At 37.1% G+C, this 23,707-nt stretch overlaps 1 protein-coding gene and 1 long non-coding RNA gene across 11 annotated transcripts in view; one reads left to right on the top strand and one right to left on the bottom strand.

Moving 5' to 3' along the window:
* LOC110828734 (transmembrane protein 8B) overlaps nucleotides 1-2,830 on the bottom strand; it is a 30,262-nt gene extending 27,432 nt beyond the window's left edge. For 3 of the 5 annotated variants that reach the window (XR_015537694.1, XR_015537695.1, XM_087358235.1), the window contains exon 1: nucleotides 2,409-2,830. The gene's annotated coding sequence lies outside the window, so the exon portion shown is untranslated. The remainder of the gene's footprint in view (nucleotides 1-2,408) is intronic. The other 2 variants (XM_087358234.1, XM_087358233.1) reach the window with 1 other exon arrangement.
* LOC110828739 (uncharacterized) overlaps nucleotides 1-23,707 on the top strand; it is a 573,656-nt gene that overhangs the window by 204,892 nt on the left and 345,057 nt on the right. For 5 of the 6 annotated variants that reach the window (XR_015537701.1, XR_015537697.1, XR_015537699.1 and 2 more), the window contains one exon: nucleotides 12,958-13,002. This is a non-coding gene — a long non-coding RNA (uncharacterized LOC110828739). Of the gene's footprint in view, nucleotides 1-1,978; nucleotides 2,117-12,957; nucleotides 13,003-23,707 lie in introns of those variants that run through there. The other variant, XR_015537700.1, reaches the window with a different exon arrangement.

The raw sequence follows: 23,707 nt of genomic DNA, 5'->3' as shown, positions 1-23,707 counted from the left end.
CTGATAACGTCTTCGTAGATAAAAGACACTCAAGTATCCGCGTATTCGGCTGATACATTTATACAGAATTTTAGTCGAATATCTTAAAGCAGCGTTTACAACCTATAGTACGCGTACCAATGGTGATAAGCAAGCCAGTGTTGAGAGATACGCGAACTAAGTAAGAAAATCAAAAGATAATATTGACATAAATCAGTTTTCAATGAACCAATTTCGTTAGTGGTACATTTAATGTGTTAAATTATAACCAGAGGAAAAGGGTGAGAACCCCTGTCTTAATGTGACCGTTAGGGATGAATGTGCAGAACATGTAGCAATGAGAAATGCATACATTTTAGAAGGAAGATTGGCCACACTAAATGGGAGATCTAGACGGCATCAAAATGGATCGTAAACAAATATACTGTGGTCCTGATTCGACTGGCTGTACGCCTTTGAACACGTTACAACCCGCGGTTTCCATATATTTAGAAGAATTTCTTGACCGACTCCTGAATACTGAAAAAGTTTGCATCATTTATTAATTAATAAATGTGTTACATACACTATGTACCCTCGAGTTATTCTGTCCGAGACCCGTTCAAACCGATCTGCCAGCCAGGCTTATCACTTGGGTTGGGTGTTATCTGTATTTATGACCCTCGGCATGCATGATCCGTTATGAGATATCGATATTTTTAGCCACCAAAACTACGTACGTACCATGAATCTTAATGCATAGAGATTATAAATAAATTAGTCCAAATGTAAGGATTTGGTAATAAGGGGGGGGGGGCAGAAGCTTTCCCCTCGACCCTTACCAGTAAATAACAGATAAACCACGAGGGTCCATCAAGGCGTGACGATATTTTTATTAATCATTGAAATTACGTGCTTGTAGATGACTGTCTTCAGGCTTGTTGGGTCGTGTAGTCTGGTAGAAGTTGTTTGACCTTTAAGAGGCGTTTACTGCCTCTATCGCCATGATAATTGAGGCAGTAAGAGCTTCTGAAACGTCGGCAAACTTCTATCAGACTAAATGTCGTAAAAACCTGAATACAGTTATCGTCATATTCGTCGCCGTGAGAAACTGAAATCTCAGTTCATGATTGTGGAATGGAGTACGCATAATTTAAAATAAATCATTTCTAACCTTGTGCGAAATATATTAAATGGTCTTATTACAAAATGGAAAATTGAATGTATATACATATTCAGTTAATGAAATAAAAATATTTTAGTAATGGAAGCCATTAAATACGTCACCATTGGCTCTTAGTGAATTTGCGAATCTGGCGTAGGTGTTCAAAATGACCACCGTTAGCTTCGTGGCGCAGTTGATAGCGGTGAGAAACTGACTGACAAGTTGCCACCAAAATTCCTGCTGTGTATACATTTATTTTGGGACAGTCTGTATATATACACCAAATGGAAAAACTAGATGTAGGTGGGAGGTTATTAGTAAAACGGGTATTAATGTAACGTGATATGAGGTTGTTGATTGGATCAATGTGACTCAAGGCACTTATTAATGACGGAAGTTTTTGAACATTGTAACGAATCTTCTGCTCTATAAAACAATGGAAATTTCTCGACTGTATTTATCTGTTTCGTATGATTATCACTGTAAGCTGTGATCATTTCCATTAACAACATTCACAAGCTAATTTTTTAATGTCCAAGTGTTATGTTCACTTTGCGGTACGGACTGAATTCTTATATTTTTGTAAATGTTCTTTGGTTTAAAATGGCTAGTTACCGGTAAGTAAATATTAAAACTTAGTTCCCCCCGTTTTACCCGCAGACAATTATTGCAGTTAAAAGTCTACGTTATCGAATAGTCGAGATTTGAGAGTGCGAGACGAAAGGAAACAGACACGTCAAGGGGAAACCGGTATGCTAATCTTATGCAAAAGAAAAGAGAGAGAAAAAAGCACGAACCTGTTTGTCCACATACTCCATTATAAGATTATTTCTACACACCTTTTTTCACGCTTCTTTGTGAGCTTATTAAATGTGCTTGAATTGTCCACATACCGTATTCTGATTTTTCGCGTTCGTTGTACAGTACAAAGCGTTACAAGTGATAAAGACATTGTGATTGTGTTTCTGCTCATAGCAGCCAGTTAGTTTTCAAGTAAGTGACATAGCTGTGTATATTAATTTACGACTGTAATTGCAGTTACATTTACACTCTTAAACTTCATTCTTTTTGGAAAGATGAGTTAAAAATTAGTTTTCACTTTATCAGGTAGCCTGATATTCGAAGACAAACACTACGCCCACAGTATTTAAATAACATCGTAACACTGTTCAAACAATCTGTTTCTTCCAACACCATTCATTCTGTAAACTTCGTACTTTACAAACCAGCGTGTCAATTACGGCTTGGGGTTACTAAATTCTTACAGTCTAGATAAAGTACTTACATGCAGACAGGCGTAGCTCCAACTTGCGAAGTTTCAGCTCACTTGGCAGCATGAATGGAACAGCTGTAGCGACTGGAGCCACCATTACCCGACCACCAGGCTGTCAAACTTGACAAAACCGGTTTCCACCATCTGAGTAAGATGCCGAATCACGCAATGTCCACTGCCCATGTTGGCAGCCTGTGCTAGTCAAGGTTGCAGCCGCTATTGATTTTCGTCCAATATTTCAGTCGTCAATCAGTCTGTGACCCAGTTGTTGTAACGCCCTCTACTTCGGATGTTATGTTGGATGTACATACCTCACCAGGCAGATGCCTACAAGTAAAACGAAAACTGTTTGTAATCGTGGCAATCTTGAGCGCTGCTGGACGTGTTAACCTTGTAAAGACTTCAGCACACAAAGCAAACGAGAAGACAATCGTTCGGTGACGTCACACGTGCGCTGCAAGGTTGTGAAACGGAATTCCCGTTTAAATTCAGAGGCGCGGACGAATACTGGCCGCGGAAGGTCGGGTTGTAGCGGTTATCACTTCCGCTTTATGTTCCGAAGATCGTAGGTTATTGTTGAAAGAATTTCCTGTCTGAGTTTTTCCTCAGTCCTTCCAGGAAAATTCTCGATAAATGCCTTTACTTGATCATTATTTTAAATTGTGATTTGACATATTTTTTTGTGATAAATTTCCATCAAAAATTTTTTGGTCGGAGTGACTTCCGTCGTTTGTTACAGAGGGATAGAACAAAAAGTTTAGAATGCCTTATTTACAAACCGAATTAAGGTGAAGAAATCTCGACATTTGACGTTGTTTGTGCGGTTCCTGTAATGTCGCTGAGTTTACCAGAAAGAAAATATTTGAGCATGAGTGTATCGTAGAGTTTAATTATCATTGGTAATATTTTTAATATAGGCTAAACCATTATCGCATGAGAAAGGTTTCGTTGTGCGATGCTGAATCACTCCAACGTTAAAAGTTTATTTATTTTCTTGAAGTATCAAAAATAACGCCCACTTTTCTAAGTGACTCGTTTAACTGAATTGTTTATGAGAATTTAATAATTTGCTCTTGCCAGGGTAAAGGGTTATCAACCCTGAAAGCTCAGGAAACGGAAAATAATTAGCGGAAAGTTCTCAGATTACGTGTTTACTGATTTTTTTAAAATAAAAGTATAGAAATTTGGTGACATAATTTACACCTAAACGTAAGACTGAAGTGGTAATTATTCTAAATGACAGGTGGTATGAAATGTAGCAGTCGTTCTTCTGCCGTAATTTTTCGGTTTAGACGTCTTTATCTTGGGCCTCCAAATTGTGAATGGTGAAGTGAGATGGTTATGGAATGAGGCAGTAAGTGATGTATCTCTTCAGTCACTTGGAGGAACAGTTCAAACAGCCCCCAAGATTTTACTGTACTAGATTCGAACCTAGTACACCTTAAATGCATGAATATTTGTCTAGTGATTTTCAACAGGTGTGTAATTAAATTAAAGCATATTTTTGGGCATTTACATTCGTCTGTAAAATAAAAAAAATAATATAAATAAGGTTTCGGAAGGTTGTTCTGTTTACGTCATCAGGGAAAACCATACAGCCTCGTCCGTTGAGGCCACTAGAGGAACTTAATCTCAGTTTCCTGTTGCTATGGTGCCACAAATCTGCCTAGTGGCGACCCAGGTATGTTTGCTCTGTACCCACAGGTCTTGCAGCGATGCGAGTTTTGAAATGGATCTGAGCCCGTTTATCTTAGTCAACGCGTCGGACTTGTAATCGGGATGCTGTCTGATAGAATATCGTCGGTGACATCAGTCAGTAAGAACAGAAATGTTGGTACAGTTCTTAGGTTTCTCCAGACAAATATAACCTAAGAATAGGTCATATTCTTTTCTTTTCATATCTTCCCAATTGGGCATTCGCCACTTTCCTATCGTGTTTAATTCGCTATTATTGGGACACTGAAAAGCACCTACGTGTTATATAAAACCAGTACGAAACAAAATTAAATGTACAACCACAATTATTATTTTTTTCGAAATATATTGCCTCTATATGGAATTGAAACATATAGTTAGACAGACTGATAGATGGGACCACCTACCGCAATAAATTTTTGAGGGGGGGGTGATATCGAGTTATTGAGTATTCAGGCAGAGTAATCTGAATAAATTCTCACCGTCCTATAAGAAGTAAAAAATACCACAACCACTTTTATTCCCGTCCCTTCTGAATCGCCATTTATAATAACATGCTAGAGGCCGAGCGAGAAATGCTGGCACTTGCGCAAAGGACTGATTTTGGTCGTATGAGATAGACCCGTCCGAAGCACGCGCTAGGGGGGTGTCAGCTTCAGTTGGTTTGTAGCTCTAGCTGTGTTTAGATCGGTGCGTCACCGCAGCTGAGGCTGTGCGACCCCCACTACTACTGAATTCCCTTCTCTCGGTTTACACATTGCGCATTTAGGTGGACACGACTACTCGCGCTACCTATACATAACCTCTGTAGAATGTCTTAAAGGTTTGTAAAGATGTTTTATTAATTATGCCTGTACCAATATCATGTTTGGCATTGTCCGTTGCCTATAACTAACATTGTGTAAAGACGTATAAAATTTACTTCATACAACTTCAACAGTTACAGTTGTAATACAAAGATGACTAAGATTTTGGGGACGAGAGACAGATAAACACGAAGACCAGATTAGCACGAAACTAAGATGAAAGGAAACAAGGGAAGGAACAGACAGAGAAGTTGAATGTAATTAGTAATTGATTTTTACGAAGACAATTCGAAAGGATACAGTAAGCAGACGCTATGATGGGATGAAAATCCATGGTCTTAAACAAAAGAGTAAAGTACGTATTATAAAGCTTCTTATACTTTAATTCTATCTTCAAATCCAAGCAGCAAAATCCCAGTTTATGCCGATTTTCTGACAATCGAATGGTTGCGGTATAACTTTTACGTATGCTGTAGAAAATATGTCACTACCAAATTTTAGTAAAGTTATATATTATTTTTGTACAGGATGGCTCATAATCAATCATCTCGTTACAAACAGATGCATTTTTTTATTTTTTCTGAATTTCAATGACGCAGAGAGAATTTTGCATAAATTTCAACATCCGATCGGCTTGTGAGAATCTGCAAGAATCGAAGCCAAGAAACTATGATAAGTGCCTAGAATCCTCCCGCCTTCCTACAACAGATAATGGAGCGCCACTACGTATTTGGATTGGTGTCACTGTTTTGTTTTTGCGGTCATGAGTATCCAATGCAGTTGATTCGACTTTCCGACTTTAAACACGTTCATCTGTCATGATGAGGTGACGTGGCTGTCAAACTCTAGAAATGTCGGACAATGGCTGCCTTCATTAAAATCTTCGCGTAATTTTCGCGCTTTGTACAGGAAAATACTGTCATAGTAATTTTATATATCTTTAATATTAATTTTTTTAAAGTAATGTAACGATACGAAAATAATTCTACGATTTTCGTGTTTTAAATTATGGGTTATAAACATTTTCTAGACCTGGTGTCACATTCGACGTTTATTATGGACTCCCGGACCGCAGTGGTAAAAATGCCAATTTAAACCATGTGACGGTTTATTAAAAATGCAACTAACTACTCCTACTATTATAATCAGGTTGATATATTATTCAATCATCTTCTGTAACTAAACCAATCTTTATTGAAATTCTTGACACTGTTTATCCTAGAATTCTAGGTTTAATTTCAGTTGCTTCCATCCGCACGCGTCCTTACAAGTGCTCATCAGAGAACCGTGTCCTCGTTTCTAACTGAACGGTCTTCATTAAGCTGTACGTTCACCCACAGCGATAATGACGTCATTAACGTTCTTAAGCTCAAGTTGAATTCAGTTGTTGCCTCAACGAAAGCGCAATATATCTCTATTACTAGGATGAGTTCGTTAGTATTATTCTAGGATATAATAGGCGTTTGTTATGAGAACCATACGAAGCCAATAAGTAGCCAACACAAAGTGGGGAAAATTTGAATTTGTGTTATGCTGTGTGTTAAGGGACTATCAATGCGTGTTTAACATACTTCTTCTTCTTTATTACGTCGTCTCCTTTACAGGAGGTTGGCGACATATTAATAACAGGATCCTTCCATCCTTTTCTCGGACTGGGACCTGTTCATATACGTTCTTGGCAGATGATCCAGAAGTGGTTTGCCATTGCCTTCTTCTGTGTGTGAATGGAGTAATTGTTGGGATGCCACGGAGAAACCGGGGAAGCCCCCGGAGGAAAACTCCGTATTGCCTAGACCACGGCCTTGCCCAACACAAGTTATAAATTCGAACCCGAGACCCCAGGATTACAAGGCCAGGGTTCTGACCGCTAGACCACCTCATCTTATTATTATTTAGTGTTCTGTCTGACGACAGGTCCATATGAACAGGATCCTTCCATCCTTTTCTCGGACTGGGACCTGTTCATATACGTTCTTGGCAGATGATCCAGAAGTGGTTTGCCATTGCCTTCTTCTGTGTGTGAATGGAGTAATTGTTGGGATGCCACGGAGAAACCGGGGAAGCCCCCGGAGGAAAACTCCGTATTGCCTAGACCACGGCCTTGCCCAACACAAGTTATAAATTCGAACCCGAGACCCCAGGATTACAAGGCCAGGGTTCTGACCGCTAGACCACCTCATCTTATTATTATTTAGTGTTCTGTCTGACGACAGGTCCATATGAACAGGATCCTTCCATCCTTTTCTCGGACTGGGACCTGTTCATATACGTTCTTGGCAGATGATCCATAAGTGGTTTGCCTTCTTCTGTGTGTGAATGGAGTAATTGTTGGGATGCCACGGAGGAAAACTCCGTGTTGCCTAGACCACGGCCTTGCCCAACACAAGTTAAAAATTCGGGCACCGCCGGGAATCGAACCGGGGACCCCTGGTTAACTAATTTTTGTTCTACAGAGTTACAGTATTACAAAAGGTTATACGGGCCGAACAAAGATTATCGAATGGCTGCAGATTGATAGATCTTGTTTTAAACACATAAGGGTTATGTATAAGCTAGCCGGATTCTTTTGGTTTTAAATAATTGTAAGAAATAGCCTTTGTTGGAGTAGACATTATGTTGCACACCATGTAGGAAGTTGGAAAATTATACCAATTTCAATATTTTGGACTTTATTAATCGCCATTTTGTTTATGTGGGCCGCAAATCGAGATTAGTTTCTTCCAATGAGTCCAACTGAGTAGGTTCACCTGAGGACCCGAAATTTAGTGGTGTCTTGAGGAAGTGTAACGGCGAAGGAAAAAGTCAAAAAAACTTAAATTGGTAATTGAACACCATCGTCAATAACATGTTGTTTTACACTGTTGGGCATTAAGTTTTTTTGATATTCCCTGTGAAGCACAGATTATAATGAAAATGAATTCTTCATCTGCTAACGTTTAAAGCCAGATCATCGTAGTTTACATCCTTACAATTTAGGCGTGTCCTTAGATGAATCCTGTACACACCCTTATTCCCAATTTCTTTAAGATATGCATTAACAGCTTTTCATTTGAGACTGTGTGTCCCAAATGGTGTTTTTTCTCCAGATTACCCGACTTACAATTTTATTTTATGTATTCTGAGCCATGTGTGCTACATGCTTAGTCGCTCTAATTAATTCCAGTTTTGATCGCAATAATTATATGTATTTGGTGAAGGGTATAACACATTTATGAAACTCATTATATAATTTTGTCAGGCTTCTCTCAATCTGTAAACTATTTCTTATGTATTTAGAAGGCTGTGTCCGCCGCACACTGGTTTTTCATGGTCCACAGCTACGCTGTAACTGTCGCTTGTTTCCTCAGTGGTCCGTATTTCGTGCTGAGAATTTTATGCTCTAAATCCGTCAATGATCTCGCAGTGTCATAGACCACTTTTGTCTGTATAAAATTTTTGATGATACCAGATGAGATTTCGGGTTCTCACGGCAACGAATATGAAGCTGACTTTCTGAGATGTTAAGCCATGTAATATGATAGGTGTTTGCCGTCCTGATGATGGAAGGAGAAATTACCTCTGAAACATCTTTAGAATACCAGACTACACGGCGTAATATCCTTGATGGTAGTCATTTTTGAAATAAAATCCTTAACAAAATGGCTATCAACGTTTTGGTAAAAATCTAGCTATGTGGAAACTCGAGCATGCCGATGGATCACGTAATCGAAATATTTACAGTCATTGTGCATTTTAAATTCAATAAACAACATCCAGTCACGTACAACTTTGAAGTAAAGAACTTCTCTCAGCTGGGAAGTTTGATGCATTAATCGAAAATGAATTGAAATTCTGAGCGCAGTGATAGAACAGGTGCATCTCTTTTGTTCTTGTTTGGTGGCTGCGGTCGGAAGTGAGTTATAAGGAGGATGCAATACGTCACATCCTGCGCGAGTCGACTGACGAGTGTGAAACAACAAACAGGCTCTGCTGCTAATCATCTTGAGTGATGTGAATTGGTGTAGGACTACAAGATGCAGAAAAATAAGTTTCACTATTAATCTTCATTTCCTTTTGAAACTTTTCTCTCTCGCAAAGTGCAGTTACATGCGGGATACTTATTTGTTTCTCGGGTAGTTTGGGATTTCAGATGCGTTGTTTTTGTACTAAATTATATTTTAACTTTGTCTTTTGTGAAACAGCCGTTCTGTGCTGTATTTTTTTACAAAACATATAATTTTGTGATTATTGAAAGTAAAGTGTTCCTAAAATTGCAATGGGCTAAAATGTTTGTCCATTTTATTGCGTTTTGTAAGTTGATTTTAAGGACGTTTCCTTTTAACCTTCATCCACTTCTGGTGTTGTGTGTCTTTAGGAAACTCTGCCTGGGGTCAAAGTCTCTTTGGTCTTGCCCTCATAAGGTAGAACCTGACATAACACCACTACGAGCGAACTCTGCTGCAGTTAGATTGCTGATAACATTAATGGTCGGATTTTAAATGTTTTTCGTCCTTACTTACCTCTACACCACTAATCGTCCAGCGGTGGCCTGACATAACTAAAATATATCTGCAAGAACCTGGCAGCGATCCATGGACTGTAATGTTACTACAGCTAGTTATGTTGATATTCTTAGTTGGCAACACTGCAAGTCAGTCGAGATCTGTAGAGTGGGACGACCCCTCCTCTTTACGTCATCAAACGACAGGGCTTATCTCGTGAATCACCAGGCAGAAGGCTGCAGGCGACATTATTACTTAATTGCCACGAGGCCAAAGTCGATTCTCGTTCAAACATTCTCGGTATTGTAACAGAAATGAAAATTAAAATAAATATCACACGCGTGCTGAGCGCCACTTAGCGTATTGGGGGCGCGGAGAGAACATGTAATGTCGCGGCCGAGTGGTTAGCACTTCTGCCTTGTATTCCGAAGGTCTTGGTTCATAATCGTGAGCCGCCGTAGACTGGACAACCGGGGTTCGATCCCCGACGGGGGCAGAAGATTTTTCTTCTAGCCTCTGCGTCCAGACCGGTTCTGGGGCCCACCCAGCCTCCTATCCAGTGGGTACCGGGGTCCTTTCCCGGGGGTAAAGCCAACCGGGGCGTGATGCTGACCACTCACCCCCATCTAGTGCCGAGGACATGAATGAGTATTCGACGGTCTATACTTCGAACTGCTGATAGCGTCCTTATATAAACCATAAATTATAAATAGATAAGTTGTATCTTCATTCTCCAGGCTATACATTTTGCGTCATTATGTTCTTCCTCGAAACCAAGTACCAATTTTACAAGTGGCAAAATTATTGTTTTTTGTTCATTCAGTGTTTTCGACCGAACGTTTGGTCTAGTGGTTAACCGTCCTGCTTCGTATTCCTGAGGTTTTAAATCTCGGCCCGGAGACCGGCTATCTTAATGGTCTCTTTCCCCTCATCCTTTCCAATTCATTACTTATATCATTTTCTCATTCGACGTTATATAGTCTGAGCTACTGAGGAGTCATCATTAAATAAACTATAAACAAATATAATTAATTCTGTTCAGTACCCCGAGGACGAAGATGGTTCTGGAAACATTTGTGTTTTCCCCATTAAACCACCTTGCACGGTTGGTAGCCCGAGAAGAATTCATTATAAATATGATTCATTGTTTTGGTCTCGACGTGGATTACAGCTTTTCTAAGTGATAAGTTGTTTAGTGGTTTCCTACAGCACCCTGCAGACGAATGCCGGAAAAGAACCGTAGGCCTGTCTTAATTTGTCACTTCCACTTCCTTCCACTTCATTTCCAATTCATCATTCCTTAATTATCCTGTCATTCGACACCATTTTGGCCTAAATTGAGTAATAGGAATCTTCATAAAACGAATCATCGATAAAATGATTACTGCCTTGAAAAATAGAAGAGGTGATAATCTTAAGTAAATAATTAGTATATTTAATAAATTTGTTCTTCTTATTACATTATGTACTTAATTTCTATTTATTATTGCTTCAAGATTTTCTGATTTTAATACACATTCGACTAGTTATTATACATAGTTACCAAGTTGATGCATGTTTTTGTCTGAATATACGTCCACTTACATTTCTTTAAAATAGTGTAGTTGCGTCATATTGTGATTTATTAAATTAAAATTAAATTATTTGGTTATTCCGTCAAATCACAATGTATTTAAAATAAGATAATTAAAATAATTAAAATATCATTCTGTGTTCCATATCGAATAATCCAATTGTAAATCGATTTACAATTGGATTATTCGATATGGAACACAGAATGATATTTTAATTATTTTAATTATCTTATTTTAAATACATTGTGATTTGACTTAATAACCAAATAATTTAATTTTAATTACATTTCTTTGTTAGCCTAAAGATGACTGTCTGCTGGAAAAAAATCCAAAATTATATTAATTTCTAAAATATCAAAGGACTGAATGAACACAGAGATTTCTTACAGACCTTGCAAGCCAAGTGACTAATTACTGGGTACATCACCGTGTTGGAGAAACAGCAACTAAGTGGGTTACACCTGGTCGCCATCTTGTTCTCAAAACAACTTTAGTTTCATTTGTACAAAGAGGATCAGCTGTAACTTCTCGAAGTCACGGAGAAGAATCGACATGAATTTCGATTACTCGTATCATTGTGTTATAGTATCAGATAATGTAATCGGAAGAAAATTATACGTAAGAATCTAATACAGAATATCTGTTTCTGTAATAAACAAGTTTTGGTTGATTTTTGGTCGTTTATAATCACTATTACACTACAGGCAAATTTAAAATATTAGCGTGTCTCTTCAACGTAAGATTATCAATTGATTCTTGCCCAATTCGTCGTGTTATTAATATTGTTATTGTTAATATGTTAATCAAATACAACTTGAGAATCGTACATGTGCTTTCTACAGTTTTCACCGAAATACGTGAACGTGGGCTTTAAATGTTGCCTCACTACCGTCTCTACTGATTAATCTGTTAATCAGAAATCGATTGTTGACAGAACAATATAGATTCAAGAGGACCCTGAGCTTGTGTTAAAAAGTGGTCAATAAACGCAATGTATATTTTACGACATTTATAAAATATATATTTTGATTAGTTAAATGGTCGCAGGATCATTTTTAAAATCGCTTCTTGAAGTTAATTAAATCATATTATAATCCTTAATTAAGAAAAGACGAACAATGATTTTAATTTTGTATGCTGCTTTGTTGGAGTATGGTGTTTTGTGTCTTAGATTTTTCTGTCATTTTTTGGCCGGTATTTCCTGTTAACTCGTGACCCACGAACGTAATTTAAAAAAGTTACCACGTTAAACTGATTGCAAAGAGTACCAATAGCCTTTATGGGCTCGGATCGTTAAGCGTAATAATTTAAGTCTCGGAGCGCGTTCGACATTTATCTTCCACATTACGGTTTTTGCTACCATATCGTATATAAAAAACTAATATTTGCAATGGAAACGTGTTGTGTTTAATTTGAGATAGGAATGTGATTTCTAAGTATAAGTTACATTATCTTCATGCTACAAGGATTTAACTCGCTGGTTCAGACTTTATCGATTTCTTCGAAGTATGTAAACTGAACGCATGTCGTTCGTATGTCTGTACCTCCAGCTATTAACACGAAAGTTTAATTTTTAAAGCCACTCAACTTGCAGAGTCATACCGAACATTATTACCTAGTCAATAGCACTGTTGCCTTATATTGTTAGATCCCGGGTTTAAGTTTCGGCTTGAAGACCATATATCATCTGGAATTCACGACTTTACAAAGTCTCTGAGGGATAATGCCGAAGTAATTCCTTAAATTAGGTATGATTATTTCATTCTATTTACTTCCAAATTCGTTGTTAATTAATCATAGGATCATTCGACGTTTTATATCGTGATTTGTCCACAACTTCGTCATCTAAATCAGAAACAAATAAAATATAATGCCACATACGAAATTGTTAATGACAGGAAGCTGTCTCTTTATTTTACTACATGTGGAGTATATTTATGGACTAGATATTTAAATTATCAAAGAATAAGCGGTTTTGTTAAAGAATTATTAATTTCCATTTCAGAGTGCGAACCATCAACCCTACAGGAGTTTGTGCCAGAAACCAGTGGTAAGTTCAGTTCCGTTTAATTCAGCTTGGATGTCTTACTGTGAGGAGTTGTTAGCCCAGTGTCTAACCCCGTCTGATTTAAGCGAATATTTATTTCGTAAATTCACAGCTATCCTCCATGTCTTGAGGGATTCTCCATCTGCAACTGATTACGTGCCACGCTGTGTTGAAAAGGGCAGTCCCTTAGACCGTTTCAGTTTGCCCCCTTATTCAGTCATACGGCACCTACTGCAGATTATAAGCTGCTTATTAGCAAACATGTATAAAACATCTAGCCCGAAGTATAATAATGTCAATTGGTGTAATAATGCTAGGATTATACTGCAAGGTTCTCCTTTTCGCGGCTGAAAACCTGCATTCTGTGGTTTAGCCGTTATTTCCAAGACATCATTTTCAAATTCTATTTGACCCTTAATCGTTATTTTAAAGACATTACCAGCTTTAAATTTACTTGTATTTATATTACTTAAACGCCTCTGTGCAATCTGTCCTAACTTTTATCCTTTATAGTATTTACTCCACGTTTGCTAATTCCTTATTTTCTGAATTTTCTTACGTAAAACACTTCCCATTAGTTTTTACTCGTTCGTAGGGACAAAATATGTTTTGGGTTTACCATGTGTTCCCTTAGATTTGCACAGGTGCAAATAGCTGTAGAATTTGAAGTATCATGAACGCCATTACCTGATATTTGTTAAAGAAATGACTGCAGTGTGTACGAAATAAAACACACGTGTTGCATTCAGCGCGTGGTTTCCATTACCTACCTTCCTTCCTTCTTGTGTGCTAGTTAAGGATCTGTAATCTTCGCAAACCGACCCTCTGAGAGAACTCTGAAATTTACAATTCAAAATCTTATGGCAGCGTTTTGTTTAGTTTCCATTGCTTACAAGCCGTTGACTGTCTTACGCTTAAAATATGAGCCAGCAGGGATGATAAAACGAGTTAGAACTTGTGGAAGATTTTATCACACATCAGCAAATAATTTACTTAACTCGTGTTAACATTTTGGAAAACGTAGTTCCTGGGAAGGAGTTGAAACCTAATCTACCGTTACTGTTCTTAGTATTTTGGTTTGTAATGCCGTGGGGACTTGTAGGTAGATACCGACGTTTCGGTGGGACGTATTATCTGAATATTCAGCCCAGAAGATCAACGTCAGCATTTTTACCGTCTTGAAAATGTCAAATCTAATATAGGTACTGATGTATTTATGCAAGACAGCTGATTGGCGGACTTCAATTTTGTGTGTGTCAGGGTCGAGAAGTTAGGCAGCTGTTGACTCTACAGAATAGTTGCTTAATTCTGAACAGGACGTATTATATTGAAATAAATTATACCGTATATAATTTTAAAGTAAGTGATGTTAAATGAGAATTGGGTTCTTGACGGCCGTGAAAATGTGATTTATTATCTAGATGGTGACGCAGTATAGTCTTGTCGGCAATTAGCTAACTTTTCGATTGAACATAATGTTATTTCTGTGCTGAGGATGTAGACAGTATGCTCTTCTGATACGGCCTAAAATGGCACTTCTTACACCCCAGGAGCATAGAATCAACGATTTATGTTATATTACTTTGTATTATATTCTATTAAGTAATATGTTACAATTACTGTTGGTTAGATTATCGCATTACCTGCCGAACACACAATATTTAATTGAGCAATATAAGTTTAAAAGTAACCAACATCAACGTTAGTTAATTATATGACTGGATAAGTTCAATTTCTGATCAGGACCCTTTAGACAGATAAGATGTACACAGGCAGATAACAGGCAATGAAGTTGAATTGTTAGTTGCCGTTCCAGTATCCCGTTTACCGATTCTCAGAAAGGTTCTGTATTTTAGGTAGTTGCAGACATGATTGTTTGTTTGTCTAGGTTGGCAACACAGATTTATGACAGTTGTTCCTTTTTACATAACGTTAATTGTAAAACCGTGTTGCGTCCAGTGTTTTTGTAAAGAAATGTAAGTAAATATTTTGTTTCATACTGTACAGAAATCTTTTGGACACTCTGTAGTTATCACGATTCAGACTGAGTTTCAAACTTCGATCATTTTTCATTTATGATTATCACTGAGTGTCGGTGGAACATGATAACATTTTCTATTACGATGCATGTGAATGGGCTTTGTTTATAAAAGAAGTTTAATGTGTAGGATTATTGTTAGTATTATTACTTTTTTTCAATATACAATAGATTAATTGGGCCATCAGTTAATCTGGGCAGCCGTTTATTTCGTACACGTCTTAAAGAACAAATCTTTTTAACTCTTTTCGTGGAACTTCGCATAATAGGGGCAACCTTTTAATTGGGCCAAAGAGTTTTTGTCCCGATGTGTCCCAATTAACCGGAATCCACTGTACTTTCAAATTTCGTCTGAGTCCTTTGAAAAATTTCGACTAAAGGGTATAAATGAATTGTCTCCGTTTCTATGCTACAAGTGATGTTCTGTTTGTGCAAACTGTGTTGTAGTCGAGTACCTGTATAAAAATTTTATATTAATTTGGAGGGGGGTTGGGGGAAGAGTATTATGTGTTTAGTGCATTGAAGTGGCGTCTTCGACAAAACCAAACACATGCTTCAATTAAATTGAAATGTTTGTATCACATGTTTGATGTTGTATGTAAAAATGGTTACATCTACAAACGCTGGGTTTGTTACTGAAATATGTCTAGCTATACTCTTATCAGATGTTTCGGTTCTGGATTAGTTTAGAATGAGTTTAAACGTAAACTGTATTGAGGTGTCAAATACGTAACTGTTTAATTTAATATTCGGAGTGGTTTTAAATGATATAATTAACGCTACTAATGTTTTCAACTTTTCTTTAGAATTAGCCGCGAAGAATATCCCAGAAAATAAATGTAAATTACAATTCAGCGAAATATATCAGCTGGTCTGTGCTGGTTATGTTAATCTGTTGAACGAGTACATGAATGCGATACGAGTACCGTGTAAACACATATACAAAAAAGTCGAAAATTTTCTTTTTATAATTATTACATAGTTGCTTTCACTGCAGGTCATATCAAATATCCTTATCGGATATTATATATTTTTAGCGCAGTACAGCGGCTTTTAAATTGGTTCCAAAATTGGTATCCAGTTGGCTGAAGATCTCCCTAAAATATTCTTGGTGATTTTGTGTTACGTCTCCCAATTTTGTCTTGATACTCAACATATCTCAGTCCTCGAAATTGGGACAGCTGGTCGTATTATATTACCGTTCTCCGCCTACCCATTATATACACCTGCATGGGATTCACAGTCTGAATGTTAGCAGACTACAAATGGCTGACAGCAGGTGCAGTATGTTCAAACAGGTGCTCTGGCAATGTTGTACATGGTGTCTAGTTGAGAATCACTTAATGTCATGCATATTAATAAATATCTTGAATACCATTCACGCGCAAATATGATGCTGTTACTCAGCAAAATTAATTAACCCTTTAAAGCCGAAGTTCGCCTAGTATTATTTAAGAATTTAGTCCGTACTGCAAAGATCAAATTGTTGATGTGATTTAAGGAAATAATTCCAGTTTAGAATGAAAATCATACGAACCCCATAAATATAAAATATAGAATTAGTGATTGTTGAATAAGGAGAGACATAAATTTATCATTCAGCTTCAAATGATTGTATACAGGTCAATACCTGGGGGATAATATTAATTGTAACCATCAAAACGCTCTCTAAAATACTTAAATACTATGGAAAAATATTCCTGAACGAATAATCATAAAGTTTGGTAGGCATTAGATTGTGTCGACACATTTCAATGAAACTCCCACTGTATAATTCCGTTGAAATCGCACAGAAGTTTTTGAGTTTAAACACGATGATGACACGGCGAAGAAAATAGTCTTAAATTTGCGATTTCTTTGCTAACGCCCCAAAATACGACACGCGCTTTCTACGGCCAAAAATACCGGTAATTTTAAATTGTCAAGACTTTGTAGGTCCTTACGACGTATTTTTGAGGACATATATAGCGCCACGTGCCCCTCTAGGGGTACATGCCTCCCCGATTCAGAACCGCTGCTACAGCGTGTAGCCTATACAGTGATCGGTAGAGTATGTATATCATTTATTCGTGTTAATATGTGATTGGATTGTGTAGCTAATGAGCGGGTCGATAAATTATCAACTACATTGAAGATTAGTGAATTAGCAGATGAATGGACCAATAAGTAAGTGAAAGGTCGGATGATTGGAGCTAGTACTGGATAGACGAATAGAGTGATTGATGTTATTCTGGTTTGTATTGTTTAATATTTAAATTTTTGCCTGAATGCTAATGCTGATGGCTGATGGAAGGGCAGCTTTTCATTCCATACTGCAAACAAAACAGGTATATAAAATTAAATTCCCGTTTTCAAGTGTACAGGATAACAAAAATTGTTTTCCGTTCCTATTATATTCGAATTATATTCCAAATATTTTACATACAACAATTATTATTCAGTATAAATCTTTGCACTGGAAATAAATTCACAATAGCTGTACATTTTTCAATCAGTTCAATTCGCAAAAATTAATACTTTTTTATATCATGCATTGGCCAGGTTTGTCTGATATTATATTTAAGTAGTTTACAGTGGTTCTGTTGCCTATTATAGGACACTTATTAATTAGTTAATTTTAACTTATTATAAACTTTGCGATCATATTTTTATTTCAAAATTACGAGAACGACAGCCGACTGCTGTTCACTCTATGAGATTTATGGTTAGACTACATACGTTATGCTGTATTTAGCTGTGTAATGAATTCAAACTTTTGGAAATATTTGTTGTCAAAGATTTGTCTGTTAGAAATGTCGTATTTGCGACTGTCGTAATATAAAATGCCTCTGAATATTAGCCACTCGTCCAACGATACTCCGAGCTAAGAGCTTCTTTCCGTCACACACGGTCGATTACTTGTCGACTCAAGCTGGGTCATATCCTATCATAAATTATTCAGAACTATCCAGAGTTATTCAACAAAACTGGTAGTTTTGAATTAATACAGCACGAAGTTTTAAGCGTAGGTCTAAATGTTTGCAATTGTATTCATAGAAACAGCACATGGCATCAGCGTTGTGGATAAACACGCGACGTCAGTACATAGATTCGCCTTTATTGCGCGCATGGAAAATGATTTCTGTTGGCAACAAAGTTATAACTTTATCACGTTTTAATAGGAACTTTGATGTTTACATAGGTGGAATTATCATCGGCTCAATTTTGTCATTTCGAGAAAAAAAATTAAGTTGCGAAAGTGCGAAAGGTGTAGTTAGTGCACTTAAATAGACAAAATATAAAATTTGGACCCAACTTCAGTAGTCGCAAGTCACAAGTTTCGAATTGTACGCATTCCGGAACAAACATGGTGCGTTCGCTTTCTATTGACACTAGATATGGTTACAATATGAATCACTTTTCTTTAATTATATCGAAAATTGGAAGACTTAGGAGGGAAATTGTTTTTGGAATAAAATATTTTTTTCCCTTCCCAATTCTTTTAGTGTACATTGAGTTCCGGTAGGCCTGAGTGATTGGCAATAAAATATATTATTCTTTAACATAAAAAGGTTTATTCCCGTCAACTTTAACGGGTCGTACTATGCTAATGCATTTGAGTTTGGCCTGCATTAATTAAGTAATTTCGTTACAGAATATTACTTATGTTTTAGGATTTTTTTTCATGATCTAAATAAGTAGTTAAAACGAACTTTAGTTGGTATTCTGTGTGAATAATCAAACAATTTTCTTGGTATGTAAGGCTGAATGTTGTGAATTAATTAGTAAGATGTGCACGGATGTGCCTTCAGGGACACGCAGAGCCACGTTTCAGCAATTTTAACAGTCAGCCGGTTGAATAACGAAACGCTGTTAGCTAACGGCATGATTTACTGATCACACAACCGCAATGAACAATTAATTTTAGGTAGCTCTGGATTAATTACGTGAGTTGGGACCAGTTTTCAGTTTGTTCACATCGCTGTTGGGGGCAGAAAGTTCGTTTTCATTTATAGGGGTCAGTAGTAGCTCCAACCTAGAATTAGTGATCTCAAGCGATAGACGTTTCGACTGAAATTATAGTGGATTAAAGTACATAGCGTTAATCACAGTGTATGTTTGTTGTTTGTGGACTGTAGTTTGTGTACTGGATGTGGATTTCTACAAATCATAGCGTATATAAAAAGTGAGTAAAATGGGATACGTACAAAGTAGGTTGGCACAGTAGCTTCAGACTGTAAGTATGAACGTGTTTTTAATGTCACCTGGCAAATTTTAACGTTCTCGTTTAATGGTACGATGTGGTTGGCAGCCCTTAAATCCGATTGAAATATAACAACCGTTTATTTTTGGCGTGCTGCGTGCTGATTGTGCTACTGTAATTTATGGTGTGAAGAAACTTAAGACATTATGAATTGTCTAGCACACTTCAGAGTGTATATATTATAATTTTTAGCACATTTTCGGAGATTTTATGGAGTATGAAAAGTTGATTTCTGTACTAAATCTACAAAGTGGTTTCAGATAAATAAATTTTCTAGTGTCTAATATGATTGTATATGTTTATTAAAATTTTATAAATCTCATTGCTAAGGAAAAATGTATTTCTGCTCTCCAGATTTGATCTCACATTATCTAATTTTGAATATAAGTCACCTTCTAAATATATTATTCACCAAAAGTGTAGCACCTGGAATACTGGGACCGACCCGTTCTTCAAGTGCCTGAGCACTGCGGGTCCCAACTTTTCGTTGGCTTGATCTATAGACATTCGGTAGGAATCCTTGGACGGGGGATCGGCCCGTCGCAAGGTCTCTACCTGTACACAGGAGAGCACAACACAGAGAAATGTAGACAAACATCCATGGCTTGAGTGGGATTCGAACCCACGGTCCCAGTGACCAAGCGGCACAAGGCCCGCGCCTCAGACCGCGCGACCACTGCGGACCCCAAATGTGGCACCCAGTCCTCAAAAAATCACCACTTACTCTTTACGAATTATGAACTTTACAGTATTTAAAAGCTTTGAACAGCTATTGGTATGATGTTAATGAAAGGGAAGTAAAGTGGTGGTTTTCCCATGTTTCAGTATTTTATATGTTGGCAGTATTGTAGACTCTATATGGCGTTATTGCCAACTTGGGCCCCCTAATATCACCAAAATGTGACACAAGATTGAATAAATTCATTGCCTACTAATGTCGAGTTTTAATAACTGTTTTAGACAGTAGCAAGATGGCTCTCAGCATAATACCTAATTATGATTATCTGCTGTATTGGATTTTAAACAAATTCAGACATTAATTTGGCGTTTTTTTTTTTTTGGATAGCCGTTTTGATGTTGATCTGGAGCCAAAATTCTTTGATTTACGAATATATAGTTTATTTAACGACGCTTTTTCATTATCTCCGTCAACATAGCGTCGAATGAGAGGTTAGTAGTGAGTTGGAAAGGATGTAGAAGGAGGCCGGTCGTGGTCTAATTTAAGGTACTATCTTGGTACATGCCTGGAGGGTCTGTGGAAATCCACAAAAAATACAGTCAGAATTGTCGGTCTACGGGCCGTAGTTTGAAGACGGAATCTTCGGGATATTCACCACTCGACCACGACGTTCAGTTAGAATTCTTGATACTAAGATTATCTTCTGCATTGAATTCCCTGATAGTCCTGAGCACTGGTAATAGGTTTTAACATTTCTTCGCGGATAGGATATTCATTTAAATTCATTTAAGTGCTTGACAACAGCCAAATAAGGCCAATAACAGCCAAGCACTAAACCAGAGTACAGGATAAAATATAATAAATAATTAAATTCATTTCAATAATAATAAAAGTAAAACATTACAAATACAAAAAACAAAACAAATGAAACTAAATACATAAATGTACCATATTAATAATACTCATCATAATGCCGGAATATAACAGCGGATAGTAAGAGCGCGTATGACGATAGTCACATGTATATGTCTGTTCGATAACTGAAAAGCAAAAACTGTCGTGTTTTGAGAACAGGATACAAAAGAGAATATTTAGACCTTAAACGAAAGAAAAGAAAGAAAATTTCACAAAGAGAGGCTCCATACTTTGTACTGTACACTAGACATTAGCAGGAAGGTCAAATGAAGGTACTTACTTAGGACACTTAGACGACCCGTTCTTCAAGTACCTGAGCACTGCGGGTCCCAATTTTTCGTTGGTTCGATCTATAGACATTCGGTAGGACTCCTTGGATGAGGGATCGGCCCGTCGCAAGGCCTCTACCTGTACACAGGACAGCACAAGACAGAAGAACGTGGACAAACATTCATGGCTTGAGTGGGATTCGAACCCACACAAGGCTCACGCTTCAGACCACGCGGCCACTGTGACGGCCAGATGAAGGTATACGAGATAAACGAGATATACATTACGCAAGAGGGAGATGAAAAATACTGAAGTTTTGGACAGGAAATACGAAGTTTGAAGACCACTTGAAAGACCTGTTATTCCCTAAAGAAAACGACAGGATCATCTAAGTGGGCTACTGAATTCTGTTTGTGGGCGTACGTGTACAGAACGGATGTTTATCGCCTTTCAATTTCTTGTTATGCAGTCCCGCATAACTGTTATGATGTGTTTGATAACACCAGTCTTTATTTCGTACTACAGCTAGTGTTATTTTTTCGTTAAGTTTGTTATTTTTTATTTATTTCTTCCTTCATCCGCAGCTTCGTTTCTGGATGTGGTTGTACTCCGTCAGAATGTTTGAACAATGGTTGTGTAAGGTCAAAGCAATAGCTGGCTCTTAGTCGGTTAATGCACAGCACACACTGCTGTAGCTTCCTCTTTAAAACCAAGCGCTCCAGTGACTGGCACAAGAGACTTTAATATGTATTGCGGGATAGCATAGCAGAACCATTCGAAGGCACTGGTTACTCACCTGTAGACAGATGGTTGACTAATGAGTTAGAAACGGCAGCAAATCATAAACAAAACTTAAAAGAACTATAAGGTAAAGTAAAGTTTGTCCCACTATACGCCATGTAGGCGCTTGGGGGGAGAGGCAGTATAGCTCCTCTCTTCCTTGACCTCGGCACTAGATGGGGGTGAGTGGTCAGCATCACGCCCCGGCCGGCTTTACCCCCGGGAAAGGACCCCGGTACCCATTGTAGAGGAGGCTGGGTGGGCCCCAGAGCCGGTCTGGACGCAGAGGCTAGAGGAAAAATCCTCTACCCCCGTCGGGGATTTATTTATCTCAAGTTAAATATATTGGATGTATAATTTTCTTTTCGAATTAATTTTTCGCCGTTTCGGTTATTGTTTCAAAACGCCCAGTCATTTTTATATTTAATTTGACATTACTTTCTTTAGTAATTATTATTTTTAATTATGTATTATATATTTTTATATAAATATTTATTTCCTTGATTTTAAAATACACTTTCTCACATTTAAATTTTTCTGAAATCGGGGTGTGTCTTACATTTGATATCGGCGAAGAATCGATGTGGAAAAATTGTATTATCTGACTAAAGAATAATTAAATTCTTCATGTCCATAAAAACAGATCATGGGACAGTAAACACAAAGATAGCAACAATGAAGATTTCTAAAGTTTTTATACTAATTAATTTCATGTTTAAATATAGATAATTCCAACTGAAGTGTGCGTTCTTTTGTTCTGAAATCCTATTACTAAATGAAGCTTGCGTTTTACGATCGATGGAATCTTAAATTCGAGGAAATATGGTTTTTAATTTTAGCTGATTATTTTATGTCCTAGTTTTATTATCTTAGTGTGAATGTTGTTTGCAGGGACTTCGATGTGTATTTGAAAGAAAATTGTTTCTCTTAATCACATAATACTGCAATAATTGTGCGTGCTGCTATCCACATATTAGATATTAATTGTATTAAATAAGAATAATTTTATAATTTTGTGTACATTTTTCACATTTTCTCCTCCACTACTCACCTTTAACCAAGAATGTGTTGTCATTATAATTACGTAAATTGTATTTTCTAATTCCTTTTATATTTTGAATATTTTCTTCTCATGTCAGTCTAAATTATTTAATTTATTTAAACTATTAATACAAAGATATATATTCAGTAGCACATGCGTATTATTATATAATGTCAAATAATCTCTTTGTTACCATTCTGTATCTATTTTTGTGTTCTTGTGTTCTCTCTTGCGCTGTATCTGTAATTGGCTTTCTGTCTGTCGATACAGTACACTAATAATAAAGAATTTAATTGAATTATCGTTCTCCAGATGTGGTATTTTTAGTGTTATCACTTACGTTTCTTTTTTATCTTTTGTAATAAGCTCTGCAAAGTACATTCTAAAATCTGTCAGCCTTATTTCTGATATTGTCATCACAAGAACCAACATGTGAATACCTAAAATGCCACTTCTGTTTTGTAATGGGATGGCTAACGTAGTTTGGTGAGTCTAATGCAGAATAAAGGGCTGAGTGAACTGCAAAATGTGAGATGAAAATGTGGTCCATTTACGTTGGACGTTGACTCATAACTTATCTGGACGAACAGACAGGCGTCATGTACACAGATTTCCGTTTAAATGAAAAAATCTCTTGAATAAAATATAATATTATCTCTGTGTCGCACATGTCAGTGTTGAAAATTCAGTGCCTGAAGCTGGGTTAGAGCTTCAAATTAAGCTACAACTGTCATGTCCTCT

The sequence above is a fragment of the Zootermopsis nevadensis genome, unplaced genomic scaffold, assembly GCF_977971745.1.
Source record: "Zootermopsis nevadensis isolate Lab colony 2312 unplaced genomic scaffold, Znev_1.0 Znev_ptg000029l, whole genome shotgun sequence".
NCBI lineage: Eukaryota > Metazoa > Arthropoda > Insecta > Blattodea > Termopsidae > Zootermopsis > Zootermopsis nevadensis.
The sequence above is the reverse complement of the archived record's forward strand: the minus strand, read 5'-3'. Positions and strand labels throughout refer to the sequence as shown.